The 17,838-nt window shown below is 43.7% G+C and overlaps 1 protein-coding gene across 2 annotated transcripts in view; it reads left to right on the top strand.

The window, feature by feature from the left end:
- Positions 1 to 12,459: 12,459 nt before the first annotated feature.
- Positions 12,460 to 17,838, top strand: part of AMOTL1 (angiomotin like 1) — a 167,788-nt gene continuing 162,409 nt past the window's right edge. The window contains exons 1-2 of one of the 2 annotated variants that reach the window (XM_036859739.1): positions 12,460 to 12,474; positions 17,110 to 17,193. The gene's annotated coding sequence lies outside the window, so the exon portion shown is untranslated. Of the gene's footprint in view, positions 12,475 to 17,095; positions 17,194 to 17,838 lie in introns of those variants that run through there. The other variant, XM_036859740.1, reaches the window with a different exon arrangement.

Raw genomic sequence — 17,838 nt, 5'->3', positions numbered from 1 at the left:
GGGGACTATAATTAGAAAATCCCTACTCCAGATCAACTTTCCTGTTTTGAGAAGTAGAAACCGAGGCCAACAAGGGGATCTGTGTTGTGAAAGTTTGAAAATAATGGCCAACTGGGGGTTCTGAATCAAGTTCTCTGGTCTCCAGGTCAGTAAATCTGGAAGTCATTCTGGACATTGCCCTCTGCTTCACACGTCATCCTATATTCAAAGTATTCCTAAGTCGGGTGGATTCTGCCTCTTCACACCTCTCATTTCTCTCTCTCACCATTGTCACTGAATCAAATAAGACCCTCAGCAACCTTCTAATTACTGGTCCTCCTCCAGTGACTCCTGCTGCAGCCAGAGTGGTCTTTCTAGAATGCAACACCAATCATGTCCCTTCCCTTGTGGAAACCTTCCTATGGTACTCAGTGTCCCAGAAATAAATCTAAAGCCTTACCTTGGCATCCTTTCCATCTGACTTCTCACCTCTCCAGCTCTTTCTCACCCTTCAACCCCTGTACTCAGGGAGCTTCCCCAGGCTACCTTCTGCCCAGCTCCAGACTTTAAGACTTTCTCACTCTGCTCTGGAGCTTTGTGTTTCAGTCCTGAGCCCTGGGAACTAGGTCTTTCTCTGACCAGTCCCTTCGGGTTGGTGAACTGGTTACACATCTGCCTGGCTTTGCTTATTGTTTCAGACTCACGCCGATGCTCTGACAACCCCTGTTGGCAGATCTAAGAGCATCGCCATCCCTCCCTTCGTCCCCACCCCACTCCGTGAGCTTCTCCCACCCCCAAGTTGCCAGTCTGGATCTGAACATCCCAGTTCTCACTTGTCTGGAAGACCTATCAGAATGAATGAATGGCTGAACCAAGGAATGAATGAGTACATTTCTGTATTTTCTCCCCTACTTCCTGTTCAGATTCCCAGGGCCCTCATCTTATGCCATGGTTCTTAGACAAGTCTCGCTACAGTTCCTCTTAGCCCAGGCCTAATCTCCCTGAAGTGGCCCATTCTCCAAAATAACCTCAACTTTCCTTGCTCTATCCCCAAATCAAAATGTCCCTCCTTATCAGGGTGACTGATATGGAGAAAGGGTACAGGCATAAGCCTCAGGAGGCACAGAGTTTAGTCCCAGCCCTGTCCCTTAACTCCTGTGGAGCTGCCACTTAGAGGTTTCCCCTTCCAGAATCACTTGAGGCTCAGTAAGATCATAATCGTGGCAGATAGCCATTTGTGCAAAATTTAAGGCCCAGAGTAAAGCTGAAATTGTGGGCATGGCTTTCCTCTATCCTGATGCCCCAGGCCTGCCTGTCTTCCTGAATTGAAGCCCATCAACCCACTGCTTCTTTTCTGCTTTCCCCAGCTCCATGCCCAAACTGGGCTTGGTAATGTAGACCTCCCCATCAGAACTGCCGATAGGGCAAGTCCTAGCGATGAGGCTGTCCCAGGCTTACACTGAAGCACTTTACCTTGTTTTATGGTACGCAGTCCTCATAACATCTTTCTGAGTCAGGCTGAGCCGGTATTAATATCCCCATTTTATAGCTAAGGAATCCAAACTCCAAAATGTGAAAAAACTTGTTCACGAACACAGAACTAAGTGGCAGAACCAGGATTCAACACCAGGTTTCTTGAACCTAAAGTTGTATTGCTGCCCCTATAGACCAAAGTAATGGAATTGACCAGGGCCCCCGACCCCTTTATTCCTTCCCTTCCTTCCCGCCTTCCTTCCATTTCCTGGAATGTTGGGAATATAAAAAGACTGGCTCAGGGGCAGAGGACTTAATCCAAGGTGATGAGAGGTGTCTTTGACAGACACAGACCTCACAAAGAGCATTGGGGGCCCAGGGCAGGGACCTGGCGTGCCGCTTTGCTTGCAGACAGAAACGTACATCTTTCAAATGGACCTGTAAGCCTCATCCAAATAACCATGCAGGGGGAGGGGAGCAATCATCACCTCTACAGGAGAACGTGCTTCAGTTTGCCCACCCTGTATTAGATTCCATTCAACCTTGATGTGAAAAGCTCCCAGGGGTGAGAAAGACGACAGGTACCACTTCCAGGCCTCTCTCTCCTGAGGCTGTTTTGAAGAGCAGCCTGTCAGCGTGGCATTGGGGATGGCCGACATTCCTCTCTGAGGTGAACTAGGAGGGGTCTAGACCTGTCCCAACAGCTGTGGGTGAAGATTCTTGGCCCTCTAACTTGCAGAAGAGACTGGGGTAGCCTTGTGCAGACAGATTTGGGCTGGGCCCAGGCAGCTTCTCAAATGAGCCCTGGGCACCAAAGGGGAACAGTTCAGAAGTTCTCCTTTGCCAAGGAATCACCCACAGCAGCAGCCCCTGAGAATCCACCACACCCCCACTCCTGGCTGGTACCCGAGGCTAGGGTGCCCTGCCTTCACTGACCCTGGGTTCTAAGGCGATCCCGTGAGAGCAGCGCTTGCCCTGAAGTGGTCACTGACCAGTGTCACTTCACCGCTCTGTCTTGGTTTCCTCCGCTGCAAGGGCAATGATAATACCCACCCTGCCCTGCGGTGAAGATGACAGGAGCTCATCCAAGTGAAAGTGTTTTGCAAATTCTAAGCTGTGATTATGGGAATGATTATTATCAGGATCATTAGGGTCATTGTCTGGTTTGGGCCCGGAGACCTAGCCAATGAATCCAGGAGCAGTCTGAAGACAATCTGGGAGTCGTAGGGCCGTACTGATTAAAATGTGCCTGTCTGCCATTGGAGAGCTAGAGAGAAAAGGGGGCTGCTGTCCTTTCGGAGAGGGATGCGATAGAGCGTTTCCGGGTCCCCTTTCTGGAGGAAGAGGGATGGGATGGAAGCGCCAATGTAATGAGTTCCCTGCACACGCTGCTGAGCGCTGTTTATGGTCACAGCCCGGGGAACAGCACCTGCACCCAGCTGACACTAATTGGTTTCCATGGCAAGTGCGGCTCCTCGGCAGAAGTGCTAAATGGCTGGGCAGAGCTCCTGTTTCTGAGCCTCCCCAGATGGGACCCACAGAGGGGAGGGGGGCTAAGAACCAGCCCCAGGCCCCTGGATTTCCATTCTCAGGGCTCAGCCCACTTAACCACTGGCACAGTTTCCGTCTACACAGCATCCAAGGCTCCCAGCGTAAGAGGACCTACAAACACCGATTCCATCACTTGTGGGGTCAGCTCTATGAGTCACACCAAATTGGGTGGATTCAAGAACCAACTCAAAGCAGCTTAATGTTCAAATCCAAGTACGATCGCCTAAAAAAGCTTACTATTAAGAGTTCGGGCTCTAGGGTAAGATACACTTGGACTCAAATTCTAAGTCATCCATTTACAATTTGGGGAATCTAGAACAGGTTTTCTTATCTTTCAAATGGTAAAATATAATAGTACTAACCTCTCTGGGTTGTTGTGAGGAATGAATGGGATAATAGAGGTGCCTGACAAGTAGCCAGTATTCAACATAGTTTTGTGGTTTTGGATTTCTTCATCTAAGATGCTTTCACTCTAGAAGGCAGATAAATAAGGCACTGACTAAAATTATTTTTCATAAGAAAATTAGTCTAATTGCCCAAGCTAGAAACCTAAGTGTCATCCTTAATTCCTCCCTCGCCCTCACTCACGACGGCCAATCAGCCAGGTCTAGCTCCCAAATATCTTTCATATCTGTTCCCTTTACAAGGCTGCTCACCAATTCAAGCTATGATAACATGCCACCTGTACTGCAATATTAGCCTCTTTATTGATCACTTTATTCATCAAAGACATGTGCACTTGGCAATTAGAGTTCATCATATGAGATAACCACTGCTTCTAGAAGGAACAAAATGATGTGGTCCTGTGCTGCACTGCCCTAGGTAAGTGTACCATTTCAAGTAGACTGTTAAACTTGCTGAGCACGGCTTGAGGTTCTCCTTCACTTCTGGTTCATTATCTGGTTCCTGTCTCTCTCTCCAGCTTTCTCTCTTGATTCTCCCCTCATGGTACTGTGTAAGTTCATCAGACGGAATTATTTGCTGTTTGCTGGACAAGTCATGCTCTTTTTTCTTTGCACATGTTACTCCCCCTGCTTTTAATACCCTTCACCTTCTTCATCTGGGAAAATCCTACTGGTCCTTTGGACTCAGCTGAGGTGTCACTTTCTTTGGGAAGCCTCTCCCCTCCTGCCCCCAACACACATACTTCAAGAGTAGATTAGGTGCCCCATCCCCTAAGCTCCCAGGACATCTTTTTAATTCATTCTTTCAGAGCACTTGTCACACTCTTTGGTCGGTCTCCTCCCCTCCCCACCCCCACTCATCCACCCCATAGATGGCAAATGCCTTGAGGACAAAGATACATCTTAAAGCCTCTTTTCATATCACACTCCGAGTGGTACCTAAACAGGGGCAGGTGCTGCTGAACTTGGGGACGAGCACAGCCATTCTTTCAGAATTCCTGCAAAGGGTTGCCTTCTAGGGCTGCCTTAGAGCCTCTGCTTATTTTTGTAACCAGAGGTCAGTGGGCAACAGTCACCTACTGTAAATTTACAGCCCAAATTACTTCTCCAAGGCAGTCCAAATGGGGATTGAACTGATTTCAAGCTGAATTTCAATTTTTGTAACACCGAGTCTCTTTCATATTTGCCCTTATTTCTGGGGCACAGCTCTCAAAATGACAAATGGAAGCCTAAGATTCCCAGGTTCCCTCTCCTTACCATGCTGAGATGGCTGAAGCCTGCCTAAGTTCTCAGCCTCTTATCTGACGCTTTCTGCTTGGCTAATCAGCATGACACCATGCAACTTATGAATAGACAAATGCTTTGAGGAGAAAAGCATCTCAGATTGTCAAAATCACTTCACTGTGCTCCTTTCTCTCTTGGTCCTTCTATCCTGGCTCCCTTGGTGGTCCTGAACTTCAATTTGTGCTCAAAGCTCTGCTTAACCACTGCATTGCTTTCTGCTTGGCTTCTCAGTCTCTCAACCTAAACTTAATTATGAGCTGGCAAATCCCTTGAGGAGAGGGTAAAATATCAGGCTCACCTCAACCAGAGTTTCCTCTTCACTCAGAGACCTTGTCCCCTCAAGTCCTAGCTTCCACAGTAACACTCTAATTCCTTCAGCTGTTTTTAACTATAGCCTTTCTGTTGTTTGTTTGTTTGTCAGTGGGAGGTTTGGTCTCTTGCAAATCAGTCTGATGCAGCTGACACCACTGAAAGTAAAGTCAGTTATTCCTCCTTTTTTAACAAAATTCCACTTAAAGGTGATTTTCACCTAAAGACAAATTCTGAATGGGTTTTTAAGATGATAAAAATTTATCTGAATTACTATATGGTGAAGGCTCATTATGAAGCAAATCAAACCCTATGAACTTGGGGTTCAAGAGAGAGAACAACCATTTAAATACTGTGGGCAATTCTGCTTAATAAACCAGTCTATGTAATAAATGTGCTCCAGAAGGAATGTGAGATGGGAGACATGAATCTCAGGCTCCCTCAGTCAGCTTCAGTTTGAGATACTTGCCATTCTAAATGTGATGCTAGATAAAAAGACACAGTACAATGCTTGTCTGTCTAAAAGGCAGCTACTTCATCTGAAGGAATGGCAGTTTACTTCTGTATAGGATGCAACGGTTGTGTTGGACTTAATGAAAAATAGCATTTCAGTCTCCAAAATGATAGTTTATAAGAGACTTTCTATGCTATTTTGAATTCTATGCAATTTTCTCCTTGTATGCTAACTCTCAAGGTCTAGCTCTGTGTCAAATTTAACTCAACCCATGTGACACCCATTTTTCTGCTTTAATTACCTCACAGAACCAGTGCTGAGGAAAAGAGCCTTTACGGAGAAGGGTCATCATTCCCTTCTAGAAGTTTGGGCGGTGGGAGCCACTCTCAGGAATAAGAAGAGAGGACAAAAATCCAGAGGCACTTTCTGCTCTCATGTCAACATGAAGTCAGGAGCTGAAAAAAAGCAATGGAAAGATACCTTCATCTTTGTTAATTCCCCACATTTAAAAAAATATCTTCAGCATGTTTTCTTCGGGTGATTAAAATGAAAAGGGGGCTTCCCTGGTGGCGCAGTGGTTGAGAATCTGCCTGACAATGCAGGGGACACAGGTTCGAGCCCTGGTCTGGGAAGATCCCACACGCCGCGGAGCAGCTGGGCCCATGAGCCACAACTACTGAGCCTGAGCGTCTGGAGCCTGTGCTCTGCGGCAAGAGAGGCCGCGATAGTGAGAGGCCCGCGCACCGCGATGAAGAGTGGCCCCCACTCACCGCAACTGGAGAAAGCCCTCACACAGAAACGAAGACCCAACACAGTCAAAAATAAACATAATAAATAAATAATAAATAAAAATTAAAAAAAAAAAAAAATGAAAAGGGCCCCTCTGGATGAATGGAGAACCTCAAGGATTGGGAAGTGGCAGCTCTGAAGGACATGGGCAGTGTACCGAGTGTCTAGGATCCACCGTGGGGGGATGGGGGGAAGGAGGGAAGCCTCAGCAGGAAAGCTGGGCTTCATCAAGCTTTACCTTAAGGATTGTGGGCATTTATTATAATTGTATACAAAATTTACTTTAAAATTTGATAAGCTATTTCAGGTGGGTGCGAGACCCTTATGCATGATATAAGAAAAGAAATTTTGTTTTTTTCTGAGGAGACGAGAGAAGAAAGAGGGAGAAGGGGTGGAGTTGGGAGGAGATGGGGTATAAGGGAGATGGAGAAAGAGCCAGAAAGAAAGAGAGAGGCTAGGACAAGGTAGGTCGAAGATTCTGTGCTACTCCATGCTGGGGATGCTGAAGGAGGCTTTGAGAATCATGTTTTATAAATGTTCCCTTTAAAGTCCTCCTATTAGTTTGCTAGCGCTGCCATAACAAAGTACCACATACTGGGTGGCTTAAACAGAAGTGCGTTGTCTCACAGCTCTGGAGGCTAGAAGTTCGAAACCCAAGGTGTCGGCAGGGTTGGTTCCTTCAGGGGGTCATGAGCTGTTCCATGCTTTTCCTCTAGCTTCTGGTGATTTGCTGGAAATCTTTGGTGTACCCTAGCTTGTAGAAGCATCACCCTAATCTCTGCCTTCATCTTCCCATGGTTCTTCTTGGGTATAGGTCTGCCTCCAAATTTCCCCTTTTTATAAGGAAGCTAGTCATATTAGATTAGGGCCCACCTTAATGACTTCATTTTAACTTGATGACCTCTGTAAAGAACTTATCTCCAGATGAGATGGCGTTATGAGGTACTGGGATTAGGACCCCAGTACTTCATAATGGGGGGGACACAATTCAATGCATAATAGCCTTCCTCTCACTCCTCACCAAATCACAAGGGCTCATAGGAGCTGGATTTTAGCAGAAGTCCCACAGCTAAGGCCATGTGCAGCCAGAGACAGCACAGGAGCTACAAGGAGCTCAGGGGGCGAAGGGGCCACGGGCTCACAGAAAACTTGAAGAAGTCTTCACACATCTACTGGCTACCACACCAGGATGTTACAGACAACTTTTCAGAAAATTCCATTGAAAGCACAGGTCAGTGTTTTATTACAATCTTGTGGCAAGTGAAAAGGCCTCCAGTCGACGAATTCAATGATTCACTTTTGGTAGGGTTTTTTTTTAGGAGAAGAGAATAGTTACATCATTATTGGACTACAATACAAAAAGAAAAGAAAGATTATTTGGCTAAACATTTGGCTAAACAGTAAGACAACTGGCAAGTAGGAGGTTAGGTGATTAGATTCCCAGAACAAAGTTTAATCTAGTTAAAATTGATCAGAAAATTGATTAGTTAAGCATTTTATCAGGAACACTCATTTCTTCCCAGAAGTAGATTTTGAATTATATTAATCAAAAAGGTTCTGGGAATTTCCTGGTGGTCCAGTGGTTAGGACTCGGCGCTTTCACTGCCTAGGGCCCCGGGGAACTAAGATCCCACAAGACATACCGCGAGGCCAAAAAAAAGAAAAAAAGGTTCTGTCCTAGACCAGATTTCAAATGTTTTTTTTTCTCTGGCAGGGGTTCCTACCTATTCAGCTCCAGCTGACATCCAGGAGGCATTCTAAGGATCTCAAGTCCCACGGGCACCTCTTTCACACACACTTCTTCACCGCCTCTGCCCTCAGAGTCTGCCCTGCACTGTGTCCTCCACTGGAGCAGCTCCAACCCTGTCTGTCTTCACGCTCCCGGAAATGGGAGTTATTCTCCTCTTACAAAATTCAGACTCCTTCTCAAGGAGTCTGCCTCTCACCTGACCTCAGTCCATCTCCTCTTGGCTCACTGTTCCCCATCCACAGGTCTACAGAACATCCTTGCTGTTCTGTACACCTGTCCAGCTCACTGCTGTTTGGGGGTCTTTGCACCGGCTCTTCCCTCCGCCTAGAGCGTTCTCCTGCAGGGTCGGCTCCTCCCACCATTCGGAGGTCAGTTCCAAGACCCCTCCTCACAGATGCTTTCCTCATCCCTCTCCAAATGACCCTCCATCCTTTAGCCTGTTTACTTTCTTCACAGCACTTAGCACCATCTGCCTTTGTCTTGTCCTGTTCTCTTGTCTGCCTTCCCTACCAGATTGTTAGATGCATCTGGACAAGAAACGGGTCTGTTCACCACAGTATCCAACTGTCTGGCTCATGTAATAGATGCTCAGTAAATTGTTGGTGCATGTTCAATAAATATCTGTTGGTGAATGTTTAATAAATATACGGAGAAACTGTGGCTCAGAGTAGTTAAGTAATTTGCATAACGTCACACAGCATTAAGTGATGTAGTGGGGAAACTATCAGTAGTTTGACTCACTCTAAAGGCCCTACTCTTTTCACTAATCTTCTCTGTCTTCTTTATCTGTTAACCCTGGGGGACCTCAACACTTTGTTGTTAGTCTATGGGCCAGACCCTGTAAGAGTTAATTTCCCCTCTCATTTCCTCTTGACCCAGAGGCCACAAATCCCTTCTGATGCTGTGGGTCCCCTGGACAGTCCTTTGATACCCAATTTGCTTGGAACTGGTTGCCCTTCCTTCCAAAGCATGAGATACTCATTGGGCATCCCCAAAGCCTCTCTTTTTCTCCACCTCAGAAGCCTTTCACTCCACACTCATGCAGCAAATGGTCATTAAAAGCCTTCTCTGGGCCAGGCTTGTTCTAGGAGCTGCCAAGTCATCCCTACTTCTCTCAATCAGGGCTTTCTGTCACCCTGCTGCTTCATCTTATTTCCTTCTCAGTTTCTCTAAAACACAAATAAATCAGTAACCGCTTCTATCTTTTCTCTTCATAAGCCTCTTTCCTGCAGGCTCTCAGTTCCAGGGTCCTGTTCACACCTGCCTGGTCCTGTCCCCAGGGAGGCAGAAAACAATCCAGCCCAGCTCAGAACAAACATTAGCATATCAAAAACCCTGGTTTACATTGTGGTTACTCCCACTCAGCACAACCCCTGAGGCTCAGATCCAAATAGATTTTGAGGCAAATGGTTTCATGCATTATATTTCCATAAAAGGTGCCTGGTAGGATGCAGACACACAAACCCTGTGGCAACATCTCCTCAAACTTTCTCTGTAAACTCCAACCCAGATACTGAATGTTGGGCGGTGGAGGGGGTAAGTTGGACTTGCCTGGCCTTGTTTTTTCTCAGACGTTAGTCCAGGACAAGTCTAAAATTAGCCCCACCCCCTCCCAGTGCTAAAAGGCAGCTGGAGCAACATGGGGCCAGTTACTTTTAGAAACCATCGCTTTGGGGCTTAGGGCTGAGCAACAGAAACAGGTGTTGGAAACTGGGCCTGGAACCTGCAAGGCAGGAAAGAAGAGCCGGATCAAGTTCAGGAGGCTGGATCAGAATGCCAGATCCAGGGACAAGGGCTGCAAATCCAGACTGATGCAGTGGCCGCGGTCAAATCAAGGAGAAATAGCAAAAAACCAAGCCAGAGCTGCCCGTAGTTCTTATTGCAATGCTAAGGCAGGGTGGGGCTGGTAGGTACAGGAAAGGAAGGAAGCAGACGTTTATTAGGTACAGTGTGTACCAAATGCTTTATATACGGTGTCTTTTGGAATCTCATTGGTAGGAACTATTACTTTGCCTCTTTTACCATTGACTAATGGAATGTCAGAGCTGTTCAGTAAGTTAGCCGATATCACACAACCAATATATGGCAAAGGAGGGACTCAAACCCTAGCTTACTTAACATAAGGCCTGACTGCCTCTAGGAATAGCAGGAAGGGAGATTTCAGATCCACCCACAACCCATGAAAATGGACCACGAAGTTGCCTCACCAATATTTCTCACATCCTAATTTCCTGGGGAGCCTTGACAAAAGTACCAATGCCTGGGTACCATCACCCAGAGGTTCTATGTAATTGTTCTGGGGCAGGGCTTAAGAATAGGTATTTTACAATCTCCCAGCAGATTCTCTTATGCCACCTGGGTCAAGAACAAGGCTCTGTGCTTGGTTGCTGATCGGTTCCCCTAGGGCAAGCTGGAGAAATAGGGTGGGGATAGATGTTTATGCCCGACTTATCTGGGTTCCACTCCAGAGGGGCAGGCTACCTGGTCAGCCATGGCATTTTCCACAGAAGATTCTCTGGTTGAGGGTTGGTCTTCTCAAATTCTGAAGTCAGTTAAAGAATTGAAACTCATTCCCACACTGTGCAGTAGAAGCTAACACAACATCGTAAAGAAACTATACTCCAATAAAAATTAATTTTAAAAAAATACAAAGACAGACGAAACTAAAAAAAAAAAAAAAAAAAATTAAAATGCTTTCCCACAAAGAGAGGGTGGAGGCCAGGAACCTGGGGACTTAGGATTCTATAAAGCAGAAATTTTCAAAGAAGAGAGGAGTAGAATCAGCATCATCTATCATTCTAACATGTCACTGTGCCCATTTCACCAAACCTTTATAGAGGGAGGAGACTCCCTCAATGTAACTGGCAGGGCTCCCTGCCCAGGAGTAAGAAGTACAGGTGAGTCCACTTCTGATCTCACTCAGGAATGTCTATTCTGGCACATTTAACTCACAGCTTCTATGCAGTTTAGCACTTGATTATGTATCTTTGGTGCCCTTTTGATTTCTAATTGTTTCATATTTAATTAGTTCAAGTCTTGCTTTCTTTGAAGTCTCCTGGAGGGCAGGGACTGTACCATGTAGGAGACAAAAAATAGCATCTGAAAAACCTCTCGTAGTCTTAGCTGGGACATCTTTGGGTCCTCATGATCGCATACTGGCATCATTTTGGAAATTAAAAACAATACTAATGCCTGGGTCCCAATCCTTGAGAATGTGATTTAATTGGTCTGGGATGTGGCATGAACATCATGACTTTTCAAAGATGCACGGATAATTAGAATATGCACCCAAGACTGAGAAACAAAATTGAAGGATAATAAAAAGCTACGTGAGGGCTTCCCTGGTGGCACAGTGGTTGAGAATCTGCCTGCCAATGCAGGGGACATGGGTTCCAGCCCTGGTCTGGGAAGATCCCATATGCTGCGGAGCTACTAGGCCCATGAGCCACAACTACTGAGCCTGCGCATCTGGAGCCTGTGCTCCTCAACAAGAGAGGCCGTGATAGTGAGAGACCCGCGCACCGCGATGAAGAGTGGCCCCCGCTTGCCGCAACTAGAGAAAGCCCTTGCACAGAAACGAAGACCCAACACAGCCATAAATAAATAAATAAACAAATCCTTTAAAAAAAAAAAAAAGCTATGTGAAGAAAAGTTACAAAAATGGTTATGTCTGTGAGGAGAAAAATGGGGTTATTTGATTTATTTTATTTTTTGCTAATCTTGTTCTCTATTTGCTTCTCCACATTGGTTATATAATTTTTAAAGTAAGACTAAAACAAAAATGAAGCTGGATTAGGTATTCCTAAAATTGTTTAATTTTTTCAGAGGTAGATCACTGATGATAACTTGTACCAAGTTGGAATGGGTCCTGATCAGACACTATTCTCATTCACTCAGCAAATATTTATTGAGAGCCTGCTGTATTCCACATGATAGACACTGAACGTATAAGAGTGAATTTTACAAGCACAATCCCTGCTCTCATGAAGTCTACATCTAATGGGGAAGATTAACCATCAAACAAGCAAATACAGACTTCAAGAAGATGTTCTAGTAGGTACAAACAGCTGAGTATTATATTGTTTTGTAAGTAACTATAACAGAAATTACAAATATCCAGCTTACATTTTCTCTCCTTTGTCCAAGACAGACATTGCTTATTGATTATCTCACCCTTTTCTGCTGAAGTTCAGTATCCACTTCAACATAACCGATCAATCTGAGGTGGTGCTTGAAATAAAACATAAATAGTATCCCAGGAAAGAGCTATGAATTATCTTGTTGAAAGTAAACTAGATGACTCAAAAGGTAATCGAAACCTTCTGGTATGGCCAAGTAGCTCCTCTTGGACCATACATCTTGTAGATAACAAATATAAACTCTGGGCAAAATATAAGAACACCTAGTTGAAGGTACTGGAGAGAAAAAAAACAGGCAAACCCAGAGCAGACTGAACCATTGGAAGAAGAGAATGGCATGGGGTAAGTTTCCTGATTTACAACTTTTAGCCTAAGAATAGGGCCCTGTCTGTGATATGCAGGGCAGAAGGGAAACCCTACATTCTACGAATAAACTCTGCCCAGATCTGTGGCTGACCCCAAACCACATATGAAAGAGGCAGACTTTAAGAGTCCCAGCTACAGCTAAAAGAGTTGAAATGAACTTCCAGCTGCTACTGGGGAGATAGAGTTTTGTAGTTTGAGTTCAGCCACTCATTCAGGCCTGAATAAAGAAAAGTCAATACTCACTAGAACAGCATAATAGAATCCAGACTTTTTACAATATATCATTCATAATGACCAAGATACACTTCAAAATTATTCAACATACAACAAAACAGATTTTAAAAAGAAAACACAATCAACAGAGTCCAACTCTAAGATGACTTAGGTGATGGAATTAGCAGACAAGAATTTTAAAGACGTTATTGTAACTATGCTCAAGTATGTAAAGGAAAATATGTCCATAATGAATGAAAATATAGAAAATCTTAGCAGATAAATAGAAATTATTTAAAAAGAATCAAATGAAAACATAAGAACTGAAAAATAAATATCAAATAAAAATGCAATAAGTGTGCTTAAAAGCACAAGGGAAATGAAAGAAGAAAAAGTCAATGAACTAGAAGAGAGATCATCAGAAATGATTCAAACGGAACAGAGATATAATAAATGTGCAGAGACTCATAGATCTTTGAAACAATATCAGAATGTCTTATATACATATAATTGGAGTCCTAGAAGGAGAGGAGAGAAAGCACAACACAGGAAAGTATTTGAATAAATAATGGGTGAAAAGTTTATAAATTTGGAAAAAGACAAATATTTATAGACTCTAAAACCTCAATAAATGCCAAGAAAGATTAATATCAAAACCAAACCAAACAAAACAAAGATAAAAACATTCAGGCATATCATAATCAAACTGCTGAAAATCAACAACAAAGAGAAAATCAAAAAAACAATGCTGAGAGAAATTGAAGATGTAAATAAATGGAGAGATACACTAAGTTAATGGATTGAATGATTCGGTATTGTTAAGATGGCAATTACCACATTGATCTATGGATTCATTTCAATCCTAATCATAATCCTAATATGCTTTTTAGTCAAAATTGACAAGCTGATTCTAAAATTTCTGTAGAAATGTAAGGAATTTAGAATATTCAAAGAAGTTTTGAAAAAAGAAGTCAAAGGTGTAGACTTAACACTACTTGACTTCAAGACTTACCCTAAAGCTACAATAATCAAGACAGTGCAGTGCTGGCACAAGGATCAACAAACAGATGGATAGAACAGAATAAAGAGCCCAGAGATAGACCCATACTTAGACATTTATTTTATTTTTGACAAAGGTGTTAAAGCAACCCTATTGGGAAAGGAACAAATGGTGCTGAAATATTTACATATTCATATGGAAACAAATTAATCTTGCCCTAAATCATACTATCCACAAAAATCAGTTTGTGAAGGACCATAGACTTAAACATACAAGCCAGAGCTATAAAACTTCTAGAAGAAAACATAGGAGATTATCTTCATGACTTGGGGGAAGACAAAAGCCAAAAAAAAAAAAAAAAAAATTACACAATCAAAATTAAGTCTCTGTTCATCAGAAGAAATGTCATTAATAAAATGTATAGGCAAGCCACAGGGTTGGAGAAGCTATCTGCAAAACATGTCTGACAAAGAATTTGTGTTCTGAATATACTAAGTACTCCTAAAACTCAATAATAAAATGACAAACAACTCAATTTAAAAATGGTCAAAAGATTTGAACAGACACTTCACAAAAGATGGTAAATTAATGGTCAGTAAGCACGTGAAAAAACGTTCAACATCTTTAGTCATCAAGGACATGCAAATTGAACCACTATGAGGTACCATTCCACACTCACCAGCATGGCTAAAATTAGACTGACAGCACCAAATGTTGTCAGAAAAATGTAAACGTACATGGTTGGTAGGAGGGGAAAAGGGTCAAAAAATTGAAAAAGATCTTCCAGTTTCATATAAATTAAATACATCCCCTTTCTAAGACCCAGCAATTCTACTCCTAGGTATTTACTAAAGGGATACAAAAACACATGTCCACAAAAAGTGTGTCCAAAAATGTTCATATTAGCTTTATTCATAATAGCCCCAAAGTGGAGGACCAGGTGTCCATTAATAGGAGCCTGGATAAACCGTGGCATATTCATACAGTAAAATACTATTCATCAATGAAAAGAAATCAACAACATGGATGGATGAATCCCCAAAACATGCTGAGTGAACAGAAATTCCACAAAAGTATACAAATTGTACAATTTTATTTATATGAAGTACTAGAATAGGCAAAATTGATCAATGGTGAAAACATGAGAATATTGGATCTCTCTAGGAGTGTTAAGGCAGGAGTTTGCTGGGAAAGGACATGGGAAACTTTCTAGGGTGATGGTCAATGTTCTGTCCCTTGATAGGGTCTGGGTTGCACAGTGTGTGCATTTATAGGAACTCATCAAATGATATACTGACAATTTTTGCATTGCACTGTACACGATTTTCATCCGAAAAGAAATAAAGGAATTGTAAACAAATTTTGAACTCTGGTTAATAACATTGAAGTATTTTGGGGAATGTATTAATGTCTGCAACTTACTTGGGAATGTAATATCAAAAATAATTAAATGAGCGGCTGGATGGATAGAGGAATGGATAGAGAATTAATATATGATAAAGCAAATACAGTAAAGCGTCACTTGAAGAAACTATGTGGTATGTATATGGGTGTTCACTATAAAATTCTTTCAACACATTTCTAAGTTTGAACATTCTATAATGGAATGCTGAGAACAAAGATAACTGAAGAGAATTGGCAGATTGCCCATGAGATGGAGTCCCGGCCCTGGGGAAAGACACCAGAGTCTAGCTGATGTACAGGGGAACAGTGTAGGCAAAAGGGACTCATGGGTCCAGAAACTGGCTTTCTTTGTTCTATTCTAACTGTGGCAATGAACCTGGGGGCTGAGGCAAAGCAAAGGACCAAGTGCCGCTTGCATTCCATAAGACCCACTGGCTCATGCTCTCTGCAATTGCCTTGCTTACCAGATGGTGACTTTAAGAATTCTCAATGTATATAAATATCAAATCACTATGATGTACACTATGATGAACACATACAAAACTACTATGATATTGTATGTCAATTATACTGCAATTTAACAAAAAGTCCTCAACAGATCTGTTCTCGAAATCTGGAACAGAAGGGGCTGTCGGACACCATTTATTCTCTATCTACTGAGCGCCTGCTGTGTGCTACTCTCTGTGCAAGGCTCTGAGGAGTCTATGATAAACCGAATAAAAATGCCTCCTGCCCTTTTTTGATCTCAACATTGATGAAACTCTGCTCCTCTTCTACGTTTCTCACTACTTACACCCTGACTAGAAGACTTGCAAATCCTTCTACAAGCCATGTTGACATTTCTTAAATCTGTGAATTCAAAAACCCCTTTCTAATGTTGGAACTGAATATCTCTATCTCAACAGAAAGAGATTTTTTTCTTGTTTTACCCTCTCTGGAGTGAAGTTTGACACAGGAAGATCCCCAAAGTCTCAAAATAGTTCAGCAAGAAATTGGACACATGCCTAGTGACCCCAAGTCGCTGTACACTCTCCTAAAGTAGAGATGTGATAGAAAGGGCAGTCAGCTGCTAAGCTCAACCCTCTGCCCTACTTCCAACGGAGGTCACAGCCATTACCATGTCTTGTCCTGGCACCACAGCCAGAAGGTCTGCCCAAAGTTTAGCCCAAGGACGTGACATCAAGCAGAGGTGCCTGGCTTCCTGGGTAGCTTGACATGACCTTGAATCCCATGTTACAAATCCGATTGCTCCAGCCTCACCTTTAACATACAAAAGCGAAAATTCCTGACTTAAACAAATGTCTCTTTTCCCAAATTTAGTGAAATGTGGGCACGTTATGAGCTAATATATTAATGTTACAAATGACCCCAAATGAGTTGAGTGGTACCAAAGACAATAAAAAGAAAATAAAAATAGGTTGCCTTCATTAAAAAGACTGTCAACTTTCCTTTCATACAGTGACTCATTGCCTTTGCAGAACTGAATACTTTCCCCTCTGCAAACTCCAGACCATCACTTATTTGTCATCTTTGTAGGCTTACGAATCACCAGCTCTGCAAATCTCTTAGCACAGTGATCCTTTCCAGCTTCTTACTGCCCCTCCTCCTGCCTGAAAGATCTTTGCTTCTTCTCTCTCCCCTCCTTCCCCAAGAATTTTTACCCCTCAGACATTTAAATACCTGTTTTCCTTCCTTAGAATGTTGGATTCTTGGGAGATAATGATATGACTTAGGGAAATAAGTGTGTGGTTTCCCTACCCCTGGTGCTGGTGAAGGCGGTTAGTGCTTCCGGACTTTCTGAAGCTCTTTGAAAACAACAGGGCAAGTCAGATTCCAACGCTTCACCTTCTGAAGGCTGAGCGTGTCTGGGCAGCGGCTGCATCATTTGGATGGAGTCATCACTGGCGAGGCCGAGTTGGCTCAGCCAGGAAGCACTTGTTGCTCTTCTAAACTCCACGGCACCAGAGATGAAGTCACCTTTCTTCTTTTAAAAGCAACGGATCTGCCCTGTGAGTCCCTGTCACGTCTGCAGGAACTCGGTGCCTTTTCCACAGCTGGGCACCGGGACCTTCTCTCAGGTAAGAAAGCTCCTCTTTAGTGGGTTTCTATTCAGGAAAGCTTGATTGGGGTGGGGGAGCACTTTTTAGGGCACTTCAGGGTAAAGTTGGAGTTGGGTCAAGGGACATTCTGGGTGAGGAGGACAGCTGGTTCCCAGGCAGCTGGTACCCACCTGGTGGGCTGGCAGGCCCTGGGCTGGGTGACCACTCAGCTCGGGCTGCAGTGGCATGGAAATCTAACCCGGGCTTGGTTTCAGGTGCCTGTTCTAACAGTGGGACAATGAACCCTTTGGTGAAGCAACTACAAGTGGTCTCCTTAGGCTGGGGCTGTCCTACCTGTTTTGCCTTCCTACAACTGGCTTTGCGTTTTGGGTAGAACCCTTAGAGGGTCTCATGATAAAAGGGGATGTATAGAAAAGCAGCAGCTCTCTGGAGAGTCTTCATTTGCTCATTCGCCGGCTTGAATTCTTCCCTTCTTCCTCAGAGTGTAGCAGGGACAAAGGCCCAGCCTCCTTGTCCTGACACGCAGGGACCTTGTGTAAACAATGGCTGTGCTCTCCTGTGGGGCAGAAGCATGCAAACACGTCTTAGAGCCTGTCCGTGCAAGTTCTAAGTTTTGGTGTGTGTGCGTGTGTGTGTATGGTTGACCTGTGGTCCTAGGGGCCC

The sequence above is a fragment of the Balaenoptera musculus genome, chromosome 8 (assembly GCF_009873245.2).
Source record: "Balaenoptera musculus isolate JJ_BM4_2016_0621 chromosome 8, mBalMus1.pri.v3, whole genome shotgun sequence".
NCBI classification, from domain to species: domain Eukaryota; kingdom Metazoa; phylum Chordata; class Mammalia; order Artiodactyla; family Balaenopteridae; genus Balaenoptera; species Balaenoptera musculus.
Note: the sequence above shows the minus strand (reverse complement) of the source record. Positions and strands in the feature narration are given on the sequence as shown.